This window comes from Eumetopias jubatus, unplaced genomic scaffold (assembly GCF_037043125.1).
Source record: "Eumetopias jubatus isolate StellerSeaLion01/CBP00866 unplaced genomic scaffold, mEumJub1_p1.0 scaffold_10, whole genome shotgun sequence".
Lineage (NCBI taxonomy): Eukaryota > Metazoa > Chordata > Mammalia > Carnivora > Otariidae > Eumetopias > Eumetopias jubatus.
The window spans coordinates 70,924,831-70,935,671 of record NW_028274816.1 but is presented as its reverse complement, the minus strand read 5'-3'; the positions used below and the strand labels follow the sequence as shown (position 1 = coordinate 70,935,671).

The window sequence follows — 10,841 nt, the reverse complement described above, 5'->3', positions numbered from 1 at the left end:
GTCATAATCCCAGGGCCCTGGGATCGAGTCCCGCATGGGGCTCCCCGCTCAGCGGGGTACAGCCTGCTTCTCCCTCTGCCTCTCTCTCTCTCTGTCTCTTATGAATAAATAAATAAAATCTTTAAAAAAAAAAAAAAGCTCCATTCAGACAGCTCTCCCAGGCTATGAGTCCTGCCCGTGGTTCCTAGAAAGAGGTGTGTACCAAGAAACAGTCCCCTTGCCCACTTAATAAGGTGTTTCTGGACACAGTGTTTAAGTTTCCTTGTGCTACCATAATAACAAAGTACCACAGACTGGTTGACGTAAACCACAGAAATTAATTTTCTCACAGTTCTGGAGGCTAAAATCCAAGATCAAGGTGTCAGCGGGGTTGGTCTCTTCTGAGGTCTCTCTCCTTGCCTTATAGGTGGCCACCTCCTCCCTCCGTTCTCACATGGCCTCCGTTCTGTGTCTGTGTCCTGATCTCTTCTTATGGAGACACCAGTCATACTGGATGAGGGCCCACCCTAGAGACCGCCTCTTAATTACCACTTTAATTGGTAATTGATGGTCTCCAAATACAATCACATTATAAGGTCCTGGGGGTGAGGAGTTCAACAGACGAATTTGGGAAAGAAAGACCCAATTCAGCCCAGAACACATGGCCAGAGGACGGGACAAGAAGCATCTAGCTCCTTAAAAAGAAAAGGAGCTCCCAGGCATCACCAAAGGATAGGAATGCACAGTGTGCTTAGTTTCTGCCAGATGGGCACCAAGGGACCCAGGGTGATTCTAGGGTGCCTGGACCCCAACATCTGCATCCTGGAGAGGTTCTACAGCTTCCCCCGCACCCAGGATTTTTTCAGATATACTCAAAGGGATTTGGAAAGCTTATGAAATGGAGAAAGAATGGGGGAGGGGGCCCTGGTCCAGTTCATCCCTGGGATCTGGGGTTGAGGTGGCTCCAGGACATGGCACTCCCCTGTGGCTCTCCACCCCCTCACCCCCACCGCCGCCGGGCAAGCTCTGCGGGATCTGGGTTAAACCAGATAAACCAAGGGACATTTCTTGTCGCTGACCAGGACGGTCCAAAAACTACAAGACCTCTAGAGGCTGCTCAAAGTTGGAGGGCATTAAGTCTGTAAAAATCTATCTCAGCTGCAGCCCTGTCCTATTTTCAACGTGCATAAAATATTCATATAATGATGGCCTAAAAGCAGCCTTTCTGGGGCGCCTGGGGGGCTCAGTCCTTGGGCTTCTGCCTTCGGCTCAGGGCATGATCCCAGGGTCCTGGGATCGAGCCCCACATCGGGCTCCCTGCTCCGCGGGAAGCCTGCTTCTCCCTCTCCCACTCCCCCTGCTTGTGTTCCCTCTCTCATTGTGTCTCTCTCTGTCAAATAAATAAATAAAATCTTTAAAAGTAAAATAAAATAATAAAAAATAAAAGCAGCTCTTTTTAGCAATATGAAGTTCCCTAAGTGTCCCGTCCTGAATGGTGGGGCCTGCTGTTGAAGAGTCCCCCAGAAGAGGTTTCCCTGCATTTAAACTCATGGTTTTTAGATCTCCAGCCAGGAGGGAAAGGAGCTGGTTTCTGCAGGCTCACCCTGCTCTCGGGGCTTTCTCCAATTATAGTAGATGGGGCTGCTCTACCTTTCCATCCCTTTTTCAGAATGACCTGGTGCTAAAGCTGAGCTGGTCCGCCCACAGGCACAGAGCCTTTGATCTTTCTGCGGAGGAGGAGGGAAAGTGGCCACAGCCTCCAGGGCTGATCCAAGGACACTAAAACCATCTGGTGTCCACCTGGCCTCTCCCATTCATTCCTTCATCTCATTCCCATGCTCTCTCCTTTCATGAATTTTTTCCCCTGCCGGCCCCTCCTCTACTGCCAATCCTATAGGGCAACTCCCGGGCATCCTCGGACCTCCTCTGGTTCTGCATGGGGGAGCCTAACCTAGCAGATCGTCCGCAGCAGCATGGAAAACAGGAAATTCTGAATTTCAGTCCCCACCTGGCCTGAGAAAAGCCTTTGTCCCCACAACACCTGAGTTTCCCCACCCATAAAATGAGCATGTCAGCCTCGTCAGGGCTAGCAAAGAGATTCCTGGTTTGGCTCTCGGGGCCACTGTGTGGTCTTTGATTGCACGTCTGAGCTCCTTGGGAAAGTGGAGGCCCTCTGGAGGCCCACCTCTAGCCTTCTGGGGACCACAGAATTCGCCGACCCTTGCAGAGGACAGTGGTAGCCCTGAGCTCTCTGCCTCTTCTTCCAGGGGATATAATGTGTCTCATCGTGACGCAAATACCCTGGTTCAACACTTCGGCTCCAGAAGATCGGGGCGAACATCGGGCGTGTCTTTGAAACTCGAAATCCCTGTTGCACCAAGCGCTCTACAACCATCACCACCCGTGCCCGCTGCTGCAGCCCAGGAGGCCCCCAACATTCTCAGTCTTTCTTAGTTCCCTCCGCTTCCTTGACTTAACAGAGGTTTGGCTTCCCCCAAAGTTTCCTGCCACCTCTTGGCTGGAGCTCTTCCTTCTCTCATCCCCTACAAATGACAGAGGCGAGGCGGGGTAGGCGTCCTCCTCACTCCCGATGCAACGTGCAGACCGTCCCCCCGCACCCCCCCACCTCCAGTTCCCCCCCATCCAGCTGGCTCCCCTAATGCTCATCCGTCTGGCCTCTCCCAGCCTTCCTGTCAGGCCCCTTACTCAGGGGAGACTGCAGCTCCTGGACCACGGCCTCTCTCTCCACCCCAGCCCTGTCGCCATTCTCAGGACCTGTACCTCTGCACGCTTCTCGGGCCACCCCATTCCCGAGGACCTTTACCTCAGCCACCCACCCAATGGTCACATGTGGATTTTTTTTTTTTTTTACTGTGGTGAAATACACATCCCATAAAACTGACCATCCTTAACTGTTTTTAAGTATACAGTTCTGTGGCATCAAGTACCTCTGCACCGTTGGCGGCCATCCCCACCATTCATCTCCAGAGCTCCTTTCCTCTTCCCCCACTAACAGTCTGTCCGCATTCAAACCTAACTCCCCATCCCTCCGCCCCCCCCAGCGCCTAGCAGCCACCCCTCTACCTTCTGTCTCTATAAATCTGACGACTCCAGGTACCTCATCTAAGTGGACTCAAAGGGTAATCATCCTGTCTCTGGCTTGCGTCACTCAACTTACTTAAGGTCCCCACGGTTCATCCACGTTGTAGCAGGTGTCGGAATTCCCTTCCCTCTTCACACCTGGATTTTGCATCCGCCAGAAATCTCTATCTCCAAAATCATGGATTGGTAGTTTTACTCTGACTCTACCTGCAGTTCCCTTGCTTAAATGCAAGGATGGGAGGAAAGTGCCTCAGGTCCAGCGTGCCGCCAACACACGGCTCCCCACCAGTTCTTTTTTGTCATCTTTCCCCTCCTGTCTTCATGTTCCTCTTACCTTCTTTTAAACTCCACGGCCCAGCGTAAGTGTGGTCCCCTTCCCGCCCTCCATCTCACCTTCCCGGCAAACCCAGAATGTTCCCACCTTCCCTGAGCCTGCACCTAAATGCAAGGATCCCTGGAGCAAAATCCCCAATCACCCAGAGAGGCACCACTCTAAGTTCAAGATAGCGATGCTGCAGGGGTCCCAATATTGCACAGCCCCGGTGCTGTGTTTTTCTAGGGACGCCCTGTCTTCCCTCCCCAGGGACCTTCTCAAACGCTCTTCCTTCTTCCTACCTCCCCTTTGCGCAGAGGATCTGGGCTCGTGCTTTCCTGTAAAAAAGAAGCCACTACTCAGGAAGTCGTTGATGTCTGCATGACCAGCTCGACAAAGGTGTCAGCATCTGTCGCCTCTCCTCCTCCCCCTGCAGTGGAAGCAGCGTGCCTAGTCCTTCCCCAAGTGTGTGGGACTCCCCCCTCTTCTACTTGCTTTAGCGGGGACTCTGCCCCTTCAGTTATGCTCCTTCCTGCACCCTTACTCTGTCCCTCTCCACTCGATCGCTCCCAGCAATCTGCAAACATACTCTAGTATCTTCCATTAAAAAAATTAGGGAGGGTCTTGCTTAATCCTTCCAGCAGCAAGAAGTGACACCAAAGTTCTGGCTACCATTCCCCTCCCACTCCTGACTCTGGTCAGTTCAGCTCTGACCTGCAAGTGCTCTGGGGCATTCTACAGCCTGCTGGTTGGTCTCGATAGCAGCAAATTATTACATACAATTCACTGAGATTGATTCAGGCACAGGGATTGCCCTGCTGAGAGGAGGCCTGGTCCAGGGTTAACTGGACACCACTCACATCCATTCCAAATGTTCACCCTTGTATAAAATAAAGGGTCCCTCTCTTCTTCACAAAACTAACATAATTTCACCGAGGTATCCTTTCCTGAGTCAGACCTGCCTCCAGGAATGTGAGGGCCGAGTGGTGGTTTGGTATTCCTTTCCAGAATTAGGGGAGGTTTCCCTACCCCGAATTTGGAGGACTCGAATTCTAACAAGCTATGTGGTAGGTGATTTGTAGGTAGGCCGGTAATTATTAATCTGTCATCCAGTTGACTTTATGACAAATAGTCCCAGAAACTGGCAAACTCCCTAAAAGCTACAGAAACATTAAATGCCACTGGACTCCCTCTGATGTGAGGAACAAAGGTGGAAGGGAATGTAGATAAAATTAAATGTCCTTATAACCTGCAGAGCCCTTGACAAATACTTAAGGCAGGCAGAGTGTAAGGAAACTCCCAAGTGTCTTCATGTTAATGCCTTGTTAGAGGGAAAAACAACCTTAGCTCGATGATAACCAGGCCTCCAGGATCCTGAGAGTCTTCTTTAGCATACCAAAGTCCTTTTGGAAACCTCCCTTTGTCCTTACCTCCCCCAGCTCCAAAGTATATAGTCAGTCACTCCTCAGCGCAGTTCACCCAGCGCAGTTCTTTTTGCCCACAGGGTTCTGTCCGCGTGCTTTAATAAAACCATCTTTTTGCACCAAAGACGTCTCAAGAATTCTCTCTTGGCCACCGGCTCCAAACCCCAACACTCTAAACCACATCACCTCGTTTGTAGGTTTCAGGTCATCACCTTGAGGAATCTGGAACAATTCAAGGAGAGCTTTCTTAACCTCAAGACTCTACATGGCAGTTTCTGGCTAAAGACGCTCCTCAAGTTTTTCTCCAATCAAACAGCTTCCCGTCTGTCTCTTCAAAAATCTCACCAGATTTTTTCCAGTTGCGTCCCTGCTGAGCCACACAGAGCTGTGATTCACAAATGTAGATAATATCTGTCCGTGAGCCTACAGAAATTAAGAAAAATCAGCCCATCAGACTGAGAAAATGAGAATAATATAATAAAATGGTAATAAGTCTGAATTTGATTGATTTTTTTTAATTTCCATTTTTTTTTTAAGATTTTATGTATTTATTTGACAGAGAGACACAGCGAGGGAGGGAACACAAGCAGGGGGAGTGGGAGAGGGAGAAGCAGGCTTCCTGCTGAGCAGAGAGCCCGATGTGGGGCTCGATCCCAGGACCCTGGGACCATGACCTGAGCCCAAGGCAGACGCTTAACGACTGAGCCACTCAGGCGTCCCTGAATTTGATTGATTTTAAAGGATTATACTTTACTGAGACTGTGTCCTGTACCCTTTCTGGAAAAACAAATGGTTAATTTATAGAGATTACAGTCCTGCAAGACATGAGTCTCCCTCAGTTCACAAATGTCTTAGTGATTTACAGGGGAAAAGCATTTTATCAATAACCTAACTTCCAGAAGGAAATATAGATAAAATTAAGTGTCCTTAACAACCTGCAGCCCATTGACAAATACTTGAGGCAGGCAGAGTATAATAATGTTCCTCCAGGAAACTCCCAACTGTCTTTGTGTTAACGCCTCACTAGAGGGAAAAACAACCTTAACTTGAAAATGGCAAGGCCTCTAGTATCTTGTGGGTCCTCTTTAGCATATGAAAGTTCTTTTGAAAACCTCCCCTCTTCCTTACCCCCAACTCCCAAGTATATAATCAGCCACCCCTCACAGCTCTTTCTGCCCACAGGGGTCCTCTCCCCATGCTTTAATAAAATCACCTTTTTGCACCCAAGATGTCTCAAGAATTCTTTCTTAGTCATTGGCTCTGGACCCCACCTACATACCAAAACTACATCAAAATGACCAAGGCAGGCAGTTTTTATATTTTTTAGACAGAGACAATAAATCTGTGAGGAAGTGCCTAGGCAAAGAAAACTTAACTTTGGGAGCTTCGGTTGGTAAGGGATTCTAAACAGAATTTGGGCTGGCGGGGTTTCATTAGTACAAAGGAACAAGGGTTGTTTCTACAGCCTTTTCAGCCCTAAAGTCCCCACCTCTGAGGATAAGGATGCCTCTTTACCTCCTGGTACAGGGAGGACACCTTTCCCACGGGAGATTTATTCCTGTTTTCAGGGGGACAGAGGAGGGTCTGAGATTCCTTCTTACATAGGCTGTGTCTTAAGTAACTTTCACTTAAAATAATCACTATGTCAAAGTGGCATTCATCGGGGCAGCCTGCCCTTGGCTGCTACAGTTGTCTACGAAGAGAGCCAGGCACTACACAGACAGGCAAGAGGGGTTTCCCAAGCAGAGAGGGGGACTGGGAGAAATGGGGTTTCTGCAAGAAGCTGGAGCTGCCAAAAGCTCCACAACCTTCCTTCATTAGCTCAGGCCGACAGTGGTAAAGTGGGCCATGGGCGGGCATGGGCAGCAGAAATAGGACACTCAAAGCAATCCAGAAAACGTAGGGCCCTGAGCTGGCTGACGCATCTCTGCACCTGGGGTTTGATGAAGCTCAAAGGCATATACAATTGATAATATTCATATCAATATCAGTGCTAAGGGCTTTACATATCACATATGGGCTAATCTTCACAACAACCCACAGGGGGAGATGCTATTACTATTCCTACTTAGTAGAAGAAGAAACTAACCAATAAATGGAAAATAACTGCGTTTAAATGACTTGCCCAAAGATGCTGGATTCTGCACCAGCTGGGATTTGAACCCAACGGGCTGACTCAGAGCCTGTGATGCTCATGATCACATCTACAGTCTATTTGAGAATGTGCATTTTGTTAACACTCCCCCCCAGAAATCTTGGCATCAGCTCCTTTTATTTATATTATTATTATTATTATTTTGAATAAGAAGTAAGGACTACTGACCTACATCCCTGAACAAAGGAAGGAAAAAACATTTTTCTTTCTAGGGCCAAAACCTGTCCCTCCCTCCAAGGATCTCTGTGGCCAGGATCAGAGGACAATGGTTTGGTTTCTCTATAAACAATATCCTCACTGCCTTAGGGAAGTCTTCTCTCCCTGGGGGAAGACGCTTTGTCTCAGGAGCCCCTGACAATCCATTCTTAGTTCCATTCCTCCTGGGGACATCCATTTGCTCAAAAGTTTTCAATTTCTACCTCATTGTTGCAAACCGGATGGTTGAAGAATGCTCTGTATTTTTGTACCCTGATGGTGGACGAAGCGTAACTTCTGTGTATATGGATTTCCTGGAATGAGGGGGCAGCCTTCCTTCAAAGCATGATGCAGACTCAAGAACTAAATAAACCTCAGGAGTACTCAAAAGAAGACATCGGAGCTATAACCTCCGTGAGAGTAAAATAATCACTGTCTTGCCAAGAAAATTATTAGGAAGGAAACAAGTATTAAACAGAAGACTTGAGTGTTTTTGTTATGGGAGGAATCCAGATGGAGTCAGAGAGAAAAATTGGAGTTAGAAGTGCCAGGTGGTGAGTCTCTATCACTCCGGCCTAGCACCTACCAAGCTAGCTGTGTGACCATGGTAAGTAGCTTAACCTCTCTGAGCCTGTTTCCTCATGCATAAAATGGGGTTGCAGGATCTGCTCCTACTAATTTACATTTTGTGAAGAAAGTGAAAGAGAAGACATCCTATAAATGCAAGTGGATTTGTAAACTAATAATATATGGTCACAAATACACACCAGGTATCTGATGAGCTGAAGACTTCCTCGAAGGAGTTTTCTTAAGCTGTGAGAAAAGAAACAGGCCAAGGATAACCCTCTGCAGGCCAAGAGGGTTAAGGATCCCTGGAAAAACGAAGACAAGACATAGATTTCTTAATATTTGAAGCCCCCAGCCATTTTGGGATCTGTGGCTGACTAGCACTACTTGCTCAATCACATTTCCTGCAGAACTTCCTGGAAAATGCTAAAATTTGGGGGGAAATAGACCTCAGTAGTTAATGAGTTTAAGGGAACAGAAAAATGTGAAAGCAAACAGCCACTCCTGGGCCAGGAGAGAGCCTAACGGTATCAGAGATAACAAATTGGTGGTAAGACCCCCAGTGCTGTTTCAAAAGCAAAGATTGGCTCTGATTATAAAGATGTGGTATATATATATATATACACACACACACACACAATGGAATATTATGCAGCCATCAAAAGGAATGAAATTTTGCCATTTGCAACAACATGGATAGAACTGGAGGGTATTATGCTGAGCAAAATAAGTCAGTCAGAGAAAGAAAATTATCGTATGATCTCACTGATATGAGGAATTCTTAATCTCAGGAAACAAACTGAGGGTTGCTGGAGTGGTTGGGGGTGGGAGGGATGGGGTGGCTGGGTGATAGACATTGGGGAGGGTATGTGCTATGGTGAGTGCTGTGAATTGTGTAAGACTGTTGAATCACAGACCTGTACCTCTGAAACAAATAATACATTATATGTTAAAAAAAAAAAAGAAGAAGAAGAAGAAGATAGCAGGAAGGGAAAAATGAAGGGGGGGAAATCAGAGGGGGAGACGAACCATGAGAGACTATGGACTCTGAGAAAAAAACTGAGGGGTCTAGAGGGGAAGGGGTGGGAGGATGGGCTAGCCTGGTGTTGGGTATTAAAGAGGGCACGTACTGAATGGAGCACTGGGTGTTATATGCAGACAATGAATCATGGAACACTACATCAAAAACTAATGATGTAATGTATGGTGATTAACATAACATAAAAAATAAATAAAATAAAATAAAATAAAATAAAGATTGACCCTGATTCTTCAATCATTTTTGCAGGATTTAAACCCCCCGGAGCACTCAAACACCAGACTAAACTAGAACCAGAGAATTGAGGGGGCCAGCCCTTGTTGGCTTCAGTCTACCAGGACCTGGATGACCTTTGCCCCAATTCTAGATAGAACTCTCCTCTGCCAAAACCCCACCCCACTCCATGAATATCCATGCACCCTTAGCTTAAAACTCCCCAATTTTGTTGTCCCAGGAGACACTGCTTTGGGAAATAGCCCTGGTGTTCTCCTTACTTGTCACAAGTAAACCCCCCCCCCTTTGTTTTTTTTTTGGACTCTTTGGCTTGGCTGTGTCTTTTGGCTCCACACCCACCAAGAGGTGAACCTAGTTTCAGGTTACAAAATTCAACAGCCCAGATGGGACCTCCTACCTAACCCTTCTGAGATCCCCCAGCTCACACCAGGTGGGCAGCAGCAGGTCACTGGGGCAACTGGTCTATGTTGCTGGGGAAGCTGGGGGAAGGGCATTAAGAGAATTCCTATTGGCACCTGATGTGTTGGTTGGTACAACTGAATGGATTCAGCAGCTGCTCTGGACATTGTAATCAGAGTCCCTTCCAAGAGGTCAGTGGCAATTACCCCACAAATCGGCTTTCTGGCTCTGCCCCTATTTCAAGGGGGAAGAAAAGGAAGGGCTCTGGTCTGGTCTGGATGGGAAGCCTGGGGGATTATCCCTGTGTTCCTGAGTCCTGGAGGCTCATCAGGGATACCTGATCCCGAATACCTAATCCTGGAGGCCTCAGTGAGATAAAACTCTGGTTCTGGAGATGATAGAGAGGCACCAGTTTGGTATAGCCAAACAACTGAGTGTGCACTTTTAAATCATCAGTCTTACGAGCTTACTTACCAGCCCTCCAGAGAAGGAAATTTTCAGTTGGCTAAGAACAGCCAAATGGATGGCTCCACCAACACTTATTAGAGAGACCTCTTGGAAGGTGGAGACAAATCCTTAATGGAGACCCAAGGTCAGGGGAAAGGTTTTTTTTTGTTTTGTTTTGTTTTGTTTTGTTTTGTTTCATACTAGTTTATTTAGGGGTTCCATTTTCACTCCTCAATAGATTTTATGTATTTCTCATATGCTTCTTCACTCATTAATTCATCCAGTTCTAAAGGATCACTGAGTGCTATCTTGATCAGCCAACCATCTTCATAACAAGATTTGTTGACAAGTCCTGGATTTTCTGCAAGAGCTTCATTAATTTCAGTTACTTCTCCTGATAGAGGAGAATAGAGTTCACTAGCAGCTTTCACACTTTCCAAAGCACCAAACTCATCTTGTTTGTTCAGTTTTGTCCCAACTTCAGGCAGACTACAGTAAACAACATCTCCCAGAGCTTCCTGTGCAAAATTGCTGATTCCCACTGTTCCAATACCATTTTCTGTTGTTATCCATTCATGTTTGTCTGTGAATTTACGCACGGAGAGCAGAGCGGAGCCCGTGCGCAGTGTCCGGACGGCGCCCGCCCTCAGCCCCCAGGGCCGCGTCAGGCACGGTGCGGCGGGCGCGGAGGCGACGCGCAGACTGCAGTCCGCAGCCCGCACGCTCCGCACCGCTTGCAGCGCCATGTTCACAGACGTGCGGCCAGGGGAAAGGTTTTAATCAAAGAAGAAAGGCCCCTTTGGTAAATGCTCTGGTGAATTGAAAGCTCTTTAGAGTTGAGCCTAGAAGTCCCCAGTAGAAGGAGGCAACAGCGTCCTGGATCACCGGAAGCATGCACCCCGTACAGGTTCCTGGGATAAGAAAATTTTTAGGATCCTATTAAGGATGGTTTTAAATTTTTTTTAAAGATTTTATTTATTTATGTGT

At 47.5% G+C, this 10,841-nt stretch overlaps 1 pseudogene; it reads right to left on the bottom strand.

Annotated features, from left to right (window-relative positions):
* Positions 1-10,078: 10,078 nt before the first annotated feature.
* Positions 10,079-10,600, bottom strand: LOC114197863 (glycine cleavage system H protein, mitochondrial pseudogene; annotated as a pseudogene).
* Positions 10,601-10,841: the final 241 nt, after the last annotated feature.